This window comes from Pan troglodytes, chromosome 22 (genome assembly GCF_028858775.2).
Source record: "Pan troglodytes isolate AG18354 chromosome 22, NHGRI_mPanTro3-v2.0_pri, whole genome shotgun sequence".
Taxonomy (NCBI): Eukaryota; Metazoa; Chordata; class Mammalia; order Primates; family Hominidae; genus Pan; species Pan troglodytes.
This window is the reverse complement of record NC_072420.2, coordinates 12,571,854-12,586,168: the sequence shown is the minus strand read 5'-3', so window position 1 is coordinate 12,586,168 and position 14,315 is coordinate 12,571,854.

The window sequence follows — 14,315 nt, the reverse complement described above, 5'->3', positions numbered from 1 at the left end:
ACAGAGTTTAACCTTTCTTTTCATAGAGCAGTTTGAAAACACTCTGTTTGTAAAGTCTGCAAGTGGATATTTGGACCTGTACGAGGCCTTCGTTGGAAACGGGATTTCTTCATATAATGCAAGACAGAGGAGTTCTCAGTAACTTCTTTGTGTTGTGTGTATGCAGCTCACAGAATTGAACATTTCTTTAGACAGAGCAGATTTGAAACTCTCTTTTTGTGGATTTTGCAATTGGAGATTTCAAGCGATTTGAGGCCAAAGGTTGAAAAGGAAATATCTTCTTTTAAAAACCAGACGGAATCATTCTCTGAAACAACTTAATGATTTGTGCATTCAGCTCACAGAGTTTAACCTTCCTTTTCATACAGCAGTTAGGAAACACTCTGTTTGTAAAGTCTGGAAGCGGACATTTGGACCTCTTTGAGGCCTTCATTCGAAACGGGATTCCTTCATATAATGCTAGACAGAAGAATTCTCAGTAACTTCTTAGTGTTGTGTGTATTCAACTCAAAGAGTGGAGCATTTCTTTAGAGAGAGCAGATTTGAAACTCTCTTTTTGTGGATTTTGCAATTGGAGATTTCAAGCGATTTGAGGCCAGTGTTTGAAGAGGAAATACCTTCGTATAAAAACTAGACGGAATCATTCTCTGAAACAACTTAATGATTTGTGCGTTCAGCTCACAGAGTTTAACCTTCCTTTTCATAGAGCGGTTAGGAAACACTCTGTTTGTAAAGTCTGGAAGCGGATATTTGGACCTGTACGAGGCCTTCGTTGGAAACGGGATTTCTTCATATAATGCAAGACCAAAGAATTCTCAGTAACTTCCTTGTGTGTGTGTATTCAACTCACAGAGTTGAACCTTTCTTTAGAGAGAGTAGATTTGAAACTCTCTTTTTGTGGAAATTACATGTGGAGATTTCAAGCGATTTGAGGCCAATGACGGAAAAGGAAATATCTTCGTTTAAAAACTAGACAGAATCATTTTCAGAAACTAGTTTGTGATGTGTGCCTTCAGCAGACAGAGTTTAACGTTTCTTTTCACAGAGCAGTTTGGAAGCACTCTCTTTGTAAAGTCTGCAAGTGGATATTTGGACCTCTTTGAAGGCCTTCGTTGGAAACGGGATTTCTTCATAAAATGCTAGACAGAAGAATTCTCAGTAACTTCTTTGTGTGTGTGTATTCAACCCACAGAGCTGAACCTTCCTTTAGGCAGAGCAGATTTGCAACACTCGTTTTGTGGAATTTACATGTGGAGATTTCAAGCGAATTGAGGTCAATGACAGAAAAGGAAATATCTTCGTTTAAAAACTAGACAGAATCATTCTCAGAAACTACTTTGTGATGTGTGCATCCACCTGACAGAGTTTAACCTTTCTTTTCATAGAGCAGTTCGAAAACGCTCTGTTTGTAAAGTCTGCACCTGGATATTTGGACTTCTTTTAACCCTTCGTTGGAAACGGGATTTCTTTATATAATGCAAGACAGAAGAATTCTCAGTGACTTCTTTGTGTTGTGTGTATGCAGCTCACAGAGTTGAACCTTTCTTTAGACAGAGCAGGTTTGAAACTCTCTTTTTGTGGATTTTGCAATTGCAGATTTCAAGCGATTTGAGGCCAATGGTTGAAAAGGAAATATCTTCGTATAAAAACTAGACGGAATCATTCTCTGAAACAACTTAATGATTGGTGCATTCTGCTCACAGAGTTTAACCTTCCTTTTCATAGAGCAGTTAGGAAACACTCTGTTTGTGAAGTCTGGTAGCGGATATTTGGACCTCTTTGAGGCCTTCGTTGGAAACGGGATTCCTTCATATAATACTAGACAGAAGAATTCTCAGTAACTTCTTAGTGTTGTGTGTATTCAGCTCACAGAGTGGAACCTATCTTCAGAGAGAGCAGATTTGAAACTCTCTTTTTGTGGAATTTGCAATTGGAGATTTCAAGCGATTTGAGGCCAATGGAAGAAAGGGAAATATCTCCGTTTAAAAACTAGACAGAATAATTCTCAGAAACTACTTTGTGATTTGTGCATCCACCTGACAGAGTTTAACATTTCTTTTCATAGAGCAGTTTGAAAACACTCTGTTTGTAAAGTCTGCAAGTGGATATTTGGACCTGTACGAGGCCTTCGTTGGAAGAGGGATTTCTTCATATAATGCAAGACAGAGGAATTCTCAGTAACTTCTTTGTGTTGTGTGTATGCAGCTCACAGAATTGAACCTTCCTTTAGACAGAGCAGATTTGAAACTCTCTTTTTGTGGATTTTGCAATTGGAGATTTCAAGCGATTTGAGGCCAAAGGTTGAAAAGGAAATATCTTCTTTTAAAAACTAGAGGGAATCATTCTCTGAAACAACTTAATGATTTGTGCATTCAGCTCACAGAGTTTAACCTTCCTTTTCATAGAGCAGTTAGGAAACACTCTGTTTGTAAAATCTGGAAGCGGACATTTGGACCTCTTTGAGGCCTTCGTTGGAAACGGGATTCCTTCATATAATGCTAGACAGAAGAATTCTCAGTAACTTCTTAGTGTTGTGTGTATTCAACTCAAAGAGTGGAGCATTTCTTTAGAGAGAGCAGATTTGAAACTCTCTTTTTTGGATTTTGCAATTGGAGATTTCAAGCGATTTGAGGCCAGTGTTTGAAGAGGAAATACCTTCGTATAAAAACTAGACGGAATCATTCTCTGAAACAACTTAATGATTTGTGCGTTCAGCTCACAGAGTTTAACCTTCCTTTTCATAGAGCGGTTTGGAAACACTCTGTTTGTAAAGTCTGGAAGCGGATATTTGGACCTCTACGAGGACTTCGTTGGAAACGGGATTTCTTCATATAATGCAAGACAGAAGAATTCTCAGTAACTTCCTTGTGTGTGTGTATTCAACTCACAGAGTTGAACCTTTCTTTAGAGAGAGTAGATTTGAAACTCTCTTTTTGTGGAAATTACATGTGGAGATTTCAAGCGATTTGAGGCCAATGACGGGAAAGGAAATATCTTCGTTTAAAAACTAGACAGAATCATTTTCAGAAACTAGTTTGTGATGTGTGCCTTCAGCAGACAGAGTTTAACGTTTCTTTTCACAGAGCAGTTTGGAAGCACTCTCTTTGTAAAGTCTGCAAGTGGATATTTGGACCTCTTTGAAGGCCTTCGTTGGAAACGGGATTTCTTCATAAAATGCTAGACAGAAGAATTCTCAGTAACTTCTTTGTGTGTGTGTATTCAACCCACAGAGCTGAACCTTCCTTTAGGCAGAGCAGATTTGCAACACTCGTTTTGTGGAATTTACATGTGGCGATTTCAAGCGAATTGAGGTCAATGACAGAAAAGGAAATATCTTCGTTTAAAAACTAGACAGAATCATTCTCAGAAACTACTTTGTGATGTGTGCATCCACCTGACAGAGTTTAACCTTTCTTTTCATAGAGCAGTTCGAAAACACTCTGTTTGTAAAGTCTGCAACTGGATATTTGGACTTCTTTTAACCCTTCGTTGGAAACGGGATTTGTTTATATAATGCAAGACAGAAGAATTGTCAGTGACTTCTTTGTGTTGTGTGTATGCAGCTCACAGAGTTGAACCTTTCTTTAGACAGAGCAGGTTTGAAACTCTCGTTTTGTGGATTTTGCAATTGGAGATTTCAAGCGATTTGAGGCCAATGGTTGAAAAGGAAATATCTTCGTATAAAAACTAGACGGAATCATTCTCTGAAACAACTTAATGATTTGTGCGTTCAGCTCACAGAGTTTAACCTTCCTTTTCATAGAGCAGTTAGGAAACACTCTGTTTGTGAAGTCTGGTAGCGGATACTTGGACCTCTTTGAGGCCTTCGTTGGAAACGGGATTCCTTCATATAATATTAGACAGAAGAATTCTCAGTAACTTCTTAGTGTTGTGTGTATTCAGCTCACAGAGTGGAACCTATCTTCAGAGAGAGCAGATTTGAAACTCTCTTTTTGTGGAATTTGCAATTGGAGATTTCAAGCGATTTGAGGCCAAAGGTTGAATAGGAAATATCTTCTTTTATAAACTAGACGGAATCATTCTCTGAAACAACTTAATGATTTGTGCGTTTAGCTCACAGAGTTTTACCTTCCTTTTCATACATCAGTTAGGAAACACTCTGTTTGTAAAATCTGGAAGCGGACATTTGGACCTCTTTGAGGCCTTCGTTGGAAACGGGATTCCTTCATATAGTGCTAGACAGAAGAATTCTCAGTAACTTCTTAGTGTTGTGTGTATTCAACTCAAAGAGTTGAGCATTTCTTTAGAGAGAGCAGATTTGAGACTCTCTTTTTGTGGATTTTGCAATTGGAGATATCCAGCGATTTGAGGCCAATGTTTGAAGAGGAAATATCTTCGTATAAAAACTAGACGGAATCATTCTCTGAAACAACTTAATGATTTGTGCGTTCAGCTCACAGAGTTTAACCTTCCTTTTCATAGAGCGGTTAGGAAACACTCTGTTTGTAAACTCTGGAAGCGGATATTTGGACCTCTACGAGGCCTTCGTTGGAAACGGGATTTCTTCATATAATGCAAGACAGAAGAATTCTCAGTAACTTCCTTGTGTGTGTGTATTCAACTCACAGAGTTGAACCTTTCTTTAGAGAGAGTAGATTTGAAACTCTCTTTTTGTGGAAATTACATGTGGAGATTTCAAGCGATTCGAGGCCAATGACGGAAAAGGAAATATCTTCGTTTAAAAACTAGACAGAATCATTTTCAGAAACTAGTTTGTGATGTGTGCCTTCAGCAGACAGAGTTTAACGTTTCTTTTCACAGAGCAGTTTGGAAGCACTCTCTTTGTAAAGTCTGCAAGTGGATATTTGGACCTCTTTGAAGGCCTTCGTTGGAAACGGGATTTCTTCATAAAATGCTAGACAGAAGAATTCTCAGTAATTTCTTTGTGTGTGTGTATTCAACCCACAGAGCTGAACCTTCCTTTAGGCAGAGCAGATTTGCAACACTCGTTTTGTGGAATTTACATGTGGAGATTTCAAGCGAATTGAGGTCAATGACAGAAAAGGAAATATCTTCGTTTAAAAACTAGACAGAATCATTCTCAGAAACTACTTTGTGATGTGTGCATCCACCTGACAGAGTTTAACCTTTCTTTGCATAGAGCAGTTCGAAAACACTCTGTTTGTAAAGTCTGCAACTGGATATTTGGACTTCTTTTAACCCTTCGTTGGAAACGGGATTTCTTTATATAATGCAAGACAGAAGAATTGTTAGTGACTTCTTTGTGTTGTGTGTATGCAGCTCACAGAGTTGAACCTTTCTTTAGACAGAGCAGGTTTGAAACTCTCGTTTTGTGGATTTTGCAATTGCAGATTTCAAGCGATTTGAGGCCAATGGTTGAAAAGGAAATATCTTCGTGTAAAAACAAGACGGAATCATTCTCTGAAACAACTTAATGATTTGTGCGTTCAGCTCACAGAGTTTAACCTTCCTTTTCAAAGAGCAGTTAGGAAACACTCTGTTTGTGAAGTCTGGTAGCCGATATTTGGACCTCTTTGAGGCCTTCGTTGGAAACGGGATTCCTTCATATAATACTAGACAGAAGAATTCTCAGTAACTTCTTAGTGTTGTGTGTATTCAGCTCACAGAGTGGAACCTATCTTCAGAGAGAGCAGATTTGAAACTCTCTTTTTGTGGAATTTGCAATTGGAGATTTCAAGCGATTTGAGGCCAAAGGTTGAAAAGGAAATATATTCTTTTAAAAACTAGACGGAATCATTCTCTGAAACAACTTAATGATTTGTGCGTTCAGCTCACAGAGTTTTACCTTCCTTTTCATACATCAGTTAGGAAACACTCTGTTTGTAAAATCTGGAAGCGGACATTTGGACCTCTTTGAGGCCTTCGTTGGAAACGGGATTCCTTCATATAATGCTAGACAGAAGAATTCTCAGTAACTTCTTAGTGTTGTGTGTATTCAACTCAAAGAGTTGAGCATTTCTTTAGAGAGAGCAGATTTGAAACTCTCTTTTTGTGGATTTTGCAATTGGAGATATCCAGCGATTTGAGGCCATTGTTTGAAGAGGAAATATCTGCGTATAAAAACTAGACGGAATCATTCTCTGAAACAACTTAATGATTTGTGCGTTTAGCTCACAGAGTTTAACCTTCCTTTTCATAGAGCGGTTAGGAAACACTCTGTTTGTAAAGTCTGGAAGCCGATATTTGGACCTCTTTGAGGCCTTTGTTGGAAAAGGGATTTCTTCATAAAATGATAGACAGAAGAATTCTCAGTAACTTCCTTGTGTGTGTGTATTCAACTCACAGAGTTGAACCTTTCTTTAGAGAGAGTAGATTTGAAACTCTCTTTTTGTGGAAATTACATGTGGAGATTTCAAGCGATTTGAGTCCAATGACGGAAAAGGAAATATCTTCGTTTAAAAACTAGACAGAATCATTTTCAGAAACTAGTTTGTGATGTGTGCCTTCAGCAGACAGAGTTTAACGTTTCTTTTCACAGAGCAGTTTGGAAGCACTCTCTTTGTAAAGTCTGCAAGTGGATATTTGGACCTCTTTGAAGGCCTTCGTTGGAAACGGGTTTTCTTCATAAAATGCTAGACAGAAGAATTCTCAGTAACTTCTTTGTGTGTGTGTATTCAACCCACAGAGCTGAACCTTCCTTTAGGCAGAGTAGATTTGCAACACTCGTTTTGTGGAATTTACATGTGGAGATTTCAAGCGAATTGAGGTCAATGACAGAAAAGGAAATATCTTCGTTTAAAAACTAGACAGAATCATTCTCAGAAACTACTTTGTGATGTGTGCATCCACCTGACAGAGTTTAACCTTTCTTTTCATGGAGCAGTTTGAAAACACTCTGTTTGTAAAGTCTGCAAGTGGATATTTGGACCTCTACGAAGCCTTCGTTGGAAACGGGATTTCTTCATATAATGCAAGACAGAAGAATTCTCAGTAACTTCCTTGTGTTGCCTGTATTGAGCTCACAGAGATTAACCTTTCTTTAGACAGAGCATATTTGAAACTCTCTTTTTTTGCAATTTGCAATTGGAGATTTCAAGCGATTTCAGGCCAATGTTTGAAAAGGAAATATCTTCGTTTAAAAACTAGACAGAATCATTTGCAGAAACTAGTTTGTGATGTGTGCCTTCAGCAGACAGAGTTTAACGTTTCTTTTCACAGAGCAGTTTGGAAGCACTCTCTTTGTAATGTCTGCAAGTGGATATTTGGACCTCTTTGAAGGCCTTCGTTGGAAACGGGATTTCTTCATAAAATGCTAGACAGAAGGATTCTCAGTAACTTCTTTGTGTGTGTGTATTCAACCCACAGAGCTGAACATTCCTTTAGGCAGAGTAGATTTGGAACACTCGTTTTGTGGAATTTACATGTGGAGATTTCAAGCGAATTGAGGTCAAAGACAGAAAAGGAAATATCTTCATTTAAAAACTAGACAGAATCATTCTCAGAAACTACTTTGTGATGTGTGCATCCACCTGACAGAGTTTAACCTTTCTTTTCATAGAGCAGTTCGAAAACACTCTGTTTGTAAAGTCTGCAACTGGATATTTGGACTTCTTTTAACCCTTCGTTGGAAACGGGATTTCTTTATATAATGCAAGACAGAAGAATTCTCAGTGACTTCTTTGTGTTGTGTGTATGCAGCTCACAGAGTTGAACCTTTCTTTAGACAGAGCAGATTTGAAACTCTCTTTTTGTGGATTTTGCAATTGCAGATTTCAAGCGATATGAGGCCAATGGTTGAAAAGGAAATATCTTCGTTTAAAAACTAGACGGAATCATTCTCTGAAACAACTTAATGATTTGTGCATTCAGCTCACAGAGTTTAACCTTCCTTTTCATAGAGCAGTTAGGAAACACTCTGTTTGTGAAGTCTGGTAGCGGATATTTGGACCTCTTTGAGGCCTTCGTTGGAAACGGGATTCCTTCATATAATACTAGACAGAAGAATTCTCAGTAACTTCGTAGTGTTGTGTGTATTCAGCTCTCAGAGTGGAACCTATCTTCAGAGAGAGCAGATTTGAATCTCTCTTTTTGTGGAATTTGCAATTGGAGATTTCAAGCGATTTGAGGCCTATGGAAGAAAGGGAAATATCTCCGTTTAAAAACTAGACAGAATAATTCTCAAGAACTACTTTGTGATGTGTGCATCCACCTGACAGAGTTTAACCTTTCTTTTCATAGAGCAGTTTGAAAACACTCTGTTTGTAAAGTCTGCAAGTGGATATTTGGACCTCTACGAGGCCTTCGTTGGAAACGGAATTTCTTCATATAATGCAAGACAGAGGAATTCTCAGTAACTTCTTTGTGTTGTTTGTATGCAGCTCACAGAATTGAACCTTTCTTTATACAGAGCAGATTTGAAACTCTCTTTTTGTGGATTATGCAATTGCAGATTTCAAGCGATTTGAGGCCAATGGTTGAAAAGGAAATATCTTCGTATAAAAACTAGACAGAATCATTCTCTGAAACAACTTAGTGATTTGTGCGTTCAGCTCACAGAATTTAACCTTCCTTTTGGTAGAGCAGTTAGGAAACACTCTGTAAGGTCTGGAAGCGGATATTTGGACCTCTTTGAGGCCTTCGTTGGAAAACGGATTCCTGCATATAATGCAAGACAGAAGAATTCTCAATAACTTCTTAGTGTTGTGTGTATTCAACTGACAGAGTTGAACCTTTCATTAGAGACAGCAGTTTTGAACATCTCTTTTTGTGGAATTTGCAATTTTAGATTTCTAGCGATTTGAGGCCAATGGTAGAAAGGGAAATATGTTCGTTTAGAAACTAGACAGAATCATTCTCAGAAACTACTTTGTGATGTGTGCATCCGCTTGACAGAGTTTAACCTTTCTTTTCACAGAGCAGTCTGAAAACACTCTGTTTGTAAAATCTGCAAGTGGATATTTGGACATCTACGAGGCCTTCGTTGGGAACGGTATTCCTTCATATAAAGCAAGACAGAGGAATTCTCAGTAACTTCTTTGTGTTGTGTGTATTCAACTCACAGAGTTTAACCTTTCTTTAGACAGAGCAGATTTGAAACTCTCTTTTTTTGGAATTTGCAATTGGATATTTCAAGCGATTTGAGGATAATGGTAGAAAAGGAAATATCTTTGTTTAAAAACTAGACCGAATCATTTTCAGAAACTAGTTTGTGATGTGTGCCTTCCACTGACAGAGTTTAACGTTTCTTTTCATAGAGCCATTTGGAAGCACTCTGTTTGTAAAGACTGCAAGTGGATATTTGGACCTCTTTGAGGCCTTCATTGGAAACGGGATTTCTTCATCTAATGCAAGACAGAGGAATTCTCAGTGATTTCTTTGTGTTGTGTGTATGCACCTCACAGTGTTGAACCTTTCTTTATACAGAGCAGATTTGAAACTCTCTCTTTGTGGATTGTGTAATTGGAGATTTCAAGCGATTTGAGGCCAATGGTTAGAAAGGAAATATCTTCGTATAAAAACTAGACGGAATCATTTTCTGAAACAACTTAATGATTTGTGCGTTCAGCTCACAGAGTTTAACCTTCCTTTTCATAGAGCGGTTAGGAAACACTCTGTTTGTAAAGTCTGGAAGCGGATATTTGGACCTCTACGAGGCCTTCGTTGGAAACGGGATTTCTTCATATAATGCAAGACAGAAGAATTCTCAGTAACTTCCTTGTGTGTGTGTATTCAACTCACAGAGTTGAACCTTTCTTTAGAGAGAGTAGATTTGAAACTCTCTTTCTGTGGAAATTACATGTGGGGATTTCAAGCGATTTGAGGCCAATGACGGAAAAGGAAATATCTTCGTTTAAAAACTAGACAGAATCATTTTCAGAAACTAGTTTGTGATGTGTGCCTTCAGCAGACAGAGTTTAACGTTTCTTTTCACAGAGCAGTTTGGAAGCACTCTCTTTGTAAAGTCTGCAAGTGGATATTTGGACCTCTTTGAAGGCCTTCGTTGGAAACGGGTTTTCTTCATAAAATGCTAGACAGAAGAATTCTCAGTAACTTCTTTGTGTGTGTGTATTCAACCCACAGAGCTGAACCTTCCTTTAGGCAGAGTAGATTTGCAACACTCGTTTTGTGGAATTTACATGTGGAGATTTCAAGCGAATTGAGGTCAATGACAGAAAAGGAAATATCTTCGTTTAAAAACTAGACAGAATCATTCTCAGAAACTACTTTGTGATGTGTGCATCCACCTGACAGAGTTTAACCTTTCTTTTCATGGAGCAGTTTGAAAACACTCTGTTTGTAAAGTCTGCAAGTGGATATTTGGACCTCTACGAAGCCTTCGTTGGAAACGGGATTTCTTCATATAATGCAAGACAGAAGAATTCTCAGTAACTTCCTTGTGTTGCCTGTATTGAGCTCACAGAGATTAACCTTTCTTTAGACAGAGCATATTTGAAACTCTCTTTTTTTGCAATTTGCAATTGGAGATTTCAAGCGATTTCAGGCCAATGTTTGAAAAGGAAATATCTTCGTTTAAAAACTAGACAGAATCATTTGCAGAAACTAGTTTGTGATGTGTGCCTTCAGCAGACAGAGTTTAACGTTTCTTTTCACAGAGCAGTTTGGAAGCACTCTCTTTGTAATGTCTGCAAGTGGATATTTGGACCTCTTTGAAGGCCTTCGTTGGAAACGGGATTTCTTCATAAAATGCTAGACAGAAGGATTCTCAGTAACTTCTTTGTGTGTGTGTATTCAACCCACAGAGCTGAACATTCCTTTAGGCAGAGTAGATTTGGAACACTCGTTTTGTGGAATTTACATGTGGAGATTTCAAGCGAATTGAGGTCAAAGACAGAAAAGGAAATATCTTCATTTAAAAACTAGACAGAATCATTCTCAGAAACTACTTTGTGATGTGTGCATCCACCTGACAGAGTTTAACCTTTCTTTTCATAGAGCAGTTCGAAAACACTCTGTTTGTAAAGTCTGCAACTGGATATTTGGACTTCTTTTAACCCTTCGTTGGAAACGGGATTTCTTTATATAATGCAAGACAGAAGAATTCTCAGTGACTTCTTTGTGTTGTGTGTATGCAGCTCACAGAGTTGAACCTTTCTTTAGACAGAGCAGATTTGAAACTCTCTTTTTGTGGATTTTGCAATTGCAGATTTCAAGCGATATGAGGCCAATGGTTGAAAAGGAAATATCTTCGTTTAAAAACTAGACGGAATCATTCTCTGAAACAACTTAATGATTTGTGCATTCAGCTCACAGAGTTTAACCTTCCTTTTCATAGAGCAGTTAGGAAACACTCTGTTTGTGAAGTCTGGTAGCGGATATTTGGACCTCTTTGAGGCCTTCGTTGGAAACGGGATTCCTTCATATAATACTAGACAGAAGAATTCTCAGTAACTTCGTAGTGTTGTGTGTATTCAGCTCTCAGAGTGGAACCTATCTTCAGAGAGAGCAGATTTGAATCTCTCTTTTTGTGGAATTTGCAATTGGAGATTTCAAGCGATTTGAGGCCAATGGAAGAAAGGGAAATATCTCCGTTTAAAAACTAGACAGAATAATTCTCAGGAACTACTTTGTGATGTGTGCATCCACCTGACAGAGTTTAACCTTTCTTTTCATAGAGCAGTTTGAAAACACTCTGTTTGTAAAGTCTGCAAGTGGATATTTGGACCTCTACGAGGCCTTCGTTGGAAACGGAATTTCTTCATATAATGCAAGACAGAGGAATTCTCAGTAACTTCTTTGTGTTGTTTGTATGCAGCTCACAGAATTGAACCTTTCTTTATACAGAGCAGATTTGAAACTCTCTTTTTGTGGATTATGCAATTGCAGATTTCAAGCGATTTGAGGCCAATGGTTGAAAAGGAAATATCTTCGTATAAAAACTAGACAGAATCATTCTCTGAAACAACTTAGTGATTTGTGCGTTCAGCTCACAGAATTTAACCTTCCTTTTGGTAGAGCAGTTAGGAAACACTCTGTAAGGTCTGGAAGCGGATATTTGGACCTCTTTGAGGCCTTCGTTGGAAAACGGATTCCTGCATATAATGCAAGACAGAAGAATTCTCAATAACTTCTTAGTGTTGTGTGTATTCAACTGACAGAGTTGAACCTTTCATTAGAGACAGCAGTTTTGAACATCTCTTTTTGTGGAATTTGCAATTTTAGATTTCTAGCGATTTGAGGCCAATGGTAGAAAGGGAAGTATGTTCGTTTAGAAACTAGACAGAATCATTCTCAGAAACTACTTTGTGATGTGTGCATCCGCTTGACAGAGTTTAACCTTTCTTTTCACAGAGCAGTCTGAAAACACTCTGTTTGTAAAATCTGCAAGTGAATATTTGGACATCTACGAGGCCTTCGTTGGGAACGGTATTCCTTCATATAAAGCAAGACAGAGGAATTCTCAGTAACTTCTTTGTGTTGTGTGTATTCAACTCACAGAGTTTAACCTTTCTTTAGACAGAGCAGATTTGAAACTCTCTTTTTTTGGAATTTGCAATTGGATATTTCAAGCGATTTGAGGATAATGGTAGAAAAGGAAATATCTTTGTTTAAAAACTAGACCGAATCATTTTCAGAAACTAGTTTGTGATGTGTGCCTTCCACTGACAGAGTTTAACGTTTCTTTTCATAGAGCCATTTGGAAGCACTCTGTTTGTAAAGTCTGCAACTGGATATTTGGACCTCTTTGAGGCCTTCGTTGGAAACGGGATTTCTTCATCTAATGCAAGACAGAGGAATTCTCAGTGATTTCTTTGTGTTGTGTGTATGCAGCTCACAGAGTTGAACCTTTCTTTATACAGAGCAGATTTGAAACTCTCTTTTTGTGGATTTTGTAATTGGAGATATCAAGCGATTTGGGGCCAATGGCTGAAAAGGAAATATGTTCGTATAAAAACTAGATGGAATCATTCTCTGAAACAACTTAATGATTTGTGCGTTCAGCTCACAGAGTTTAACCTTCCTTTTCATAGAGCAGTTAGGAAATACTCTGTTTGTAATGTCTGGAAGCGGATATTTGGACCTCTTTGAGGCTTTCGTTAGAAACGGGATACCTTCATATAATGCTAGACTGAAGAATTCTCAGTAACTTCTTAGTGTTGGGTGTATTCAGCTCACAGAGTTGAACCTTTCTTTAGATAGAGCAGATTTGAATCTTTCTTTTTGTGGAATTTGCAATTGGAGATTTCAAGCGATTTGAGGACAATGGAAGAAGCGAAATATCTCCGTTTAAAAACTGGACAGAATCATTCTCAGAAACTACTTTGTGATTTGTGCATCCACCTGACAGAGTTTAACTTTTCTTTTCACAGAGCAGTTTGAAAACACTCTGTTTGTAAAGTCTGCAATTGGATATTTGGACCTGTACGAGGCCTTCGTTGGAAACGGGATTTCTTCATATAATGCAAGACAGAGGAATTATCAGTAACTTCTTAGTGTTGTGTGTATGCATCTCACAGAATTGAACCTTTCTTTATAAAGAGCAGATTTGAAACTGTCTTTTTGTGAATTTTGCAATTGAAGATTTCAAGCGATTTGAGGGCAATGGTTGTAAAGGAAATGTCTTCGTATAAAAACTACACGGAATCATTCTCTGAAACAACTTAATGATTTGTGCATTCAGCTAACAGAGTTTAACCTTCCTTTTCATAGAGCAGTTAGGAAACACTCTGTTTGTAAAGTCTGGTAGCGAATATTTGGACCTCTTTGAGGCCTTCGTTGGAAACGGGATTCCTTCATATACTACTAGACAGAAGAATTCTCAGGAACTTCTTAGTGTTGTGTGTATTCAGCTCACAGAGTTGAACCTATCTTTAGAGAGAGCAGATTTGAAACTCTCTTTTTGTGGAATTTGCAATTGGAGATTTCAAGCGATTTAAGGCCAATGGTAGACAGGGAAATATCTCCGTTTAAAAACTAGACAGAATCATTCTCAGAAACTACTTTGTGATGTGGGCATCCACCTAAAAGAGTTTAACTTTTCTTTTCATAGAGCAGTTTGAAAACACTCTGTTTGTAAAGTCTGCAACTGGATATTTGGACTTCTTTTAGGCCTTCGTTGGAAACGGGATTTCTTCTTATAATGCAAGACAGAAGAATTCACAGTAACTTCCTTGTGTTTCCTGCATTCAGCTCACAGAGTTTAACCTTTCTTTAGACAGAGCATACTTGAAACTCTCTTTTTTTGGAATTTGCAATTGGAGATTTCAAGCGATTTCAGGCCAATGGTGCAAAAGGAAATATTTTCGTTGAAATACTAGACAGAATCATTTTCAGAAACTAGTTTGTGATGTGTGCCTTACACTGACAGAGTTTAACGTTTCTCTTCATAGAGCAGTTTGAAAACACTCTGTTTG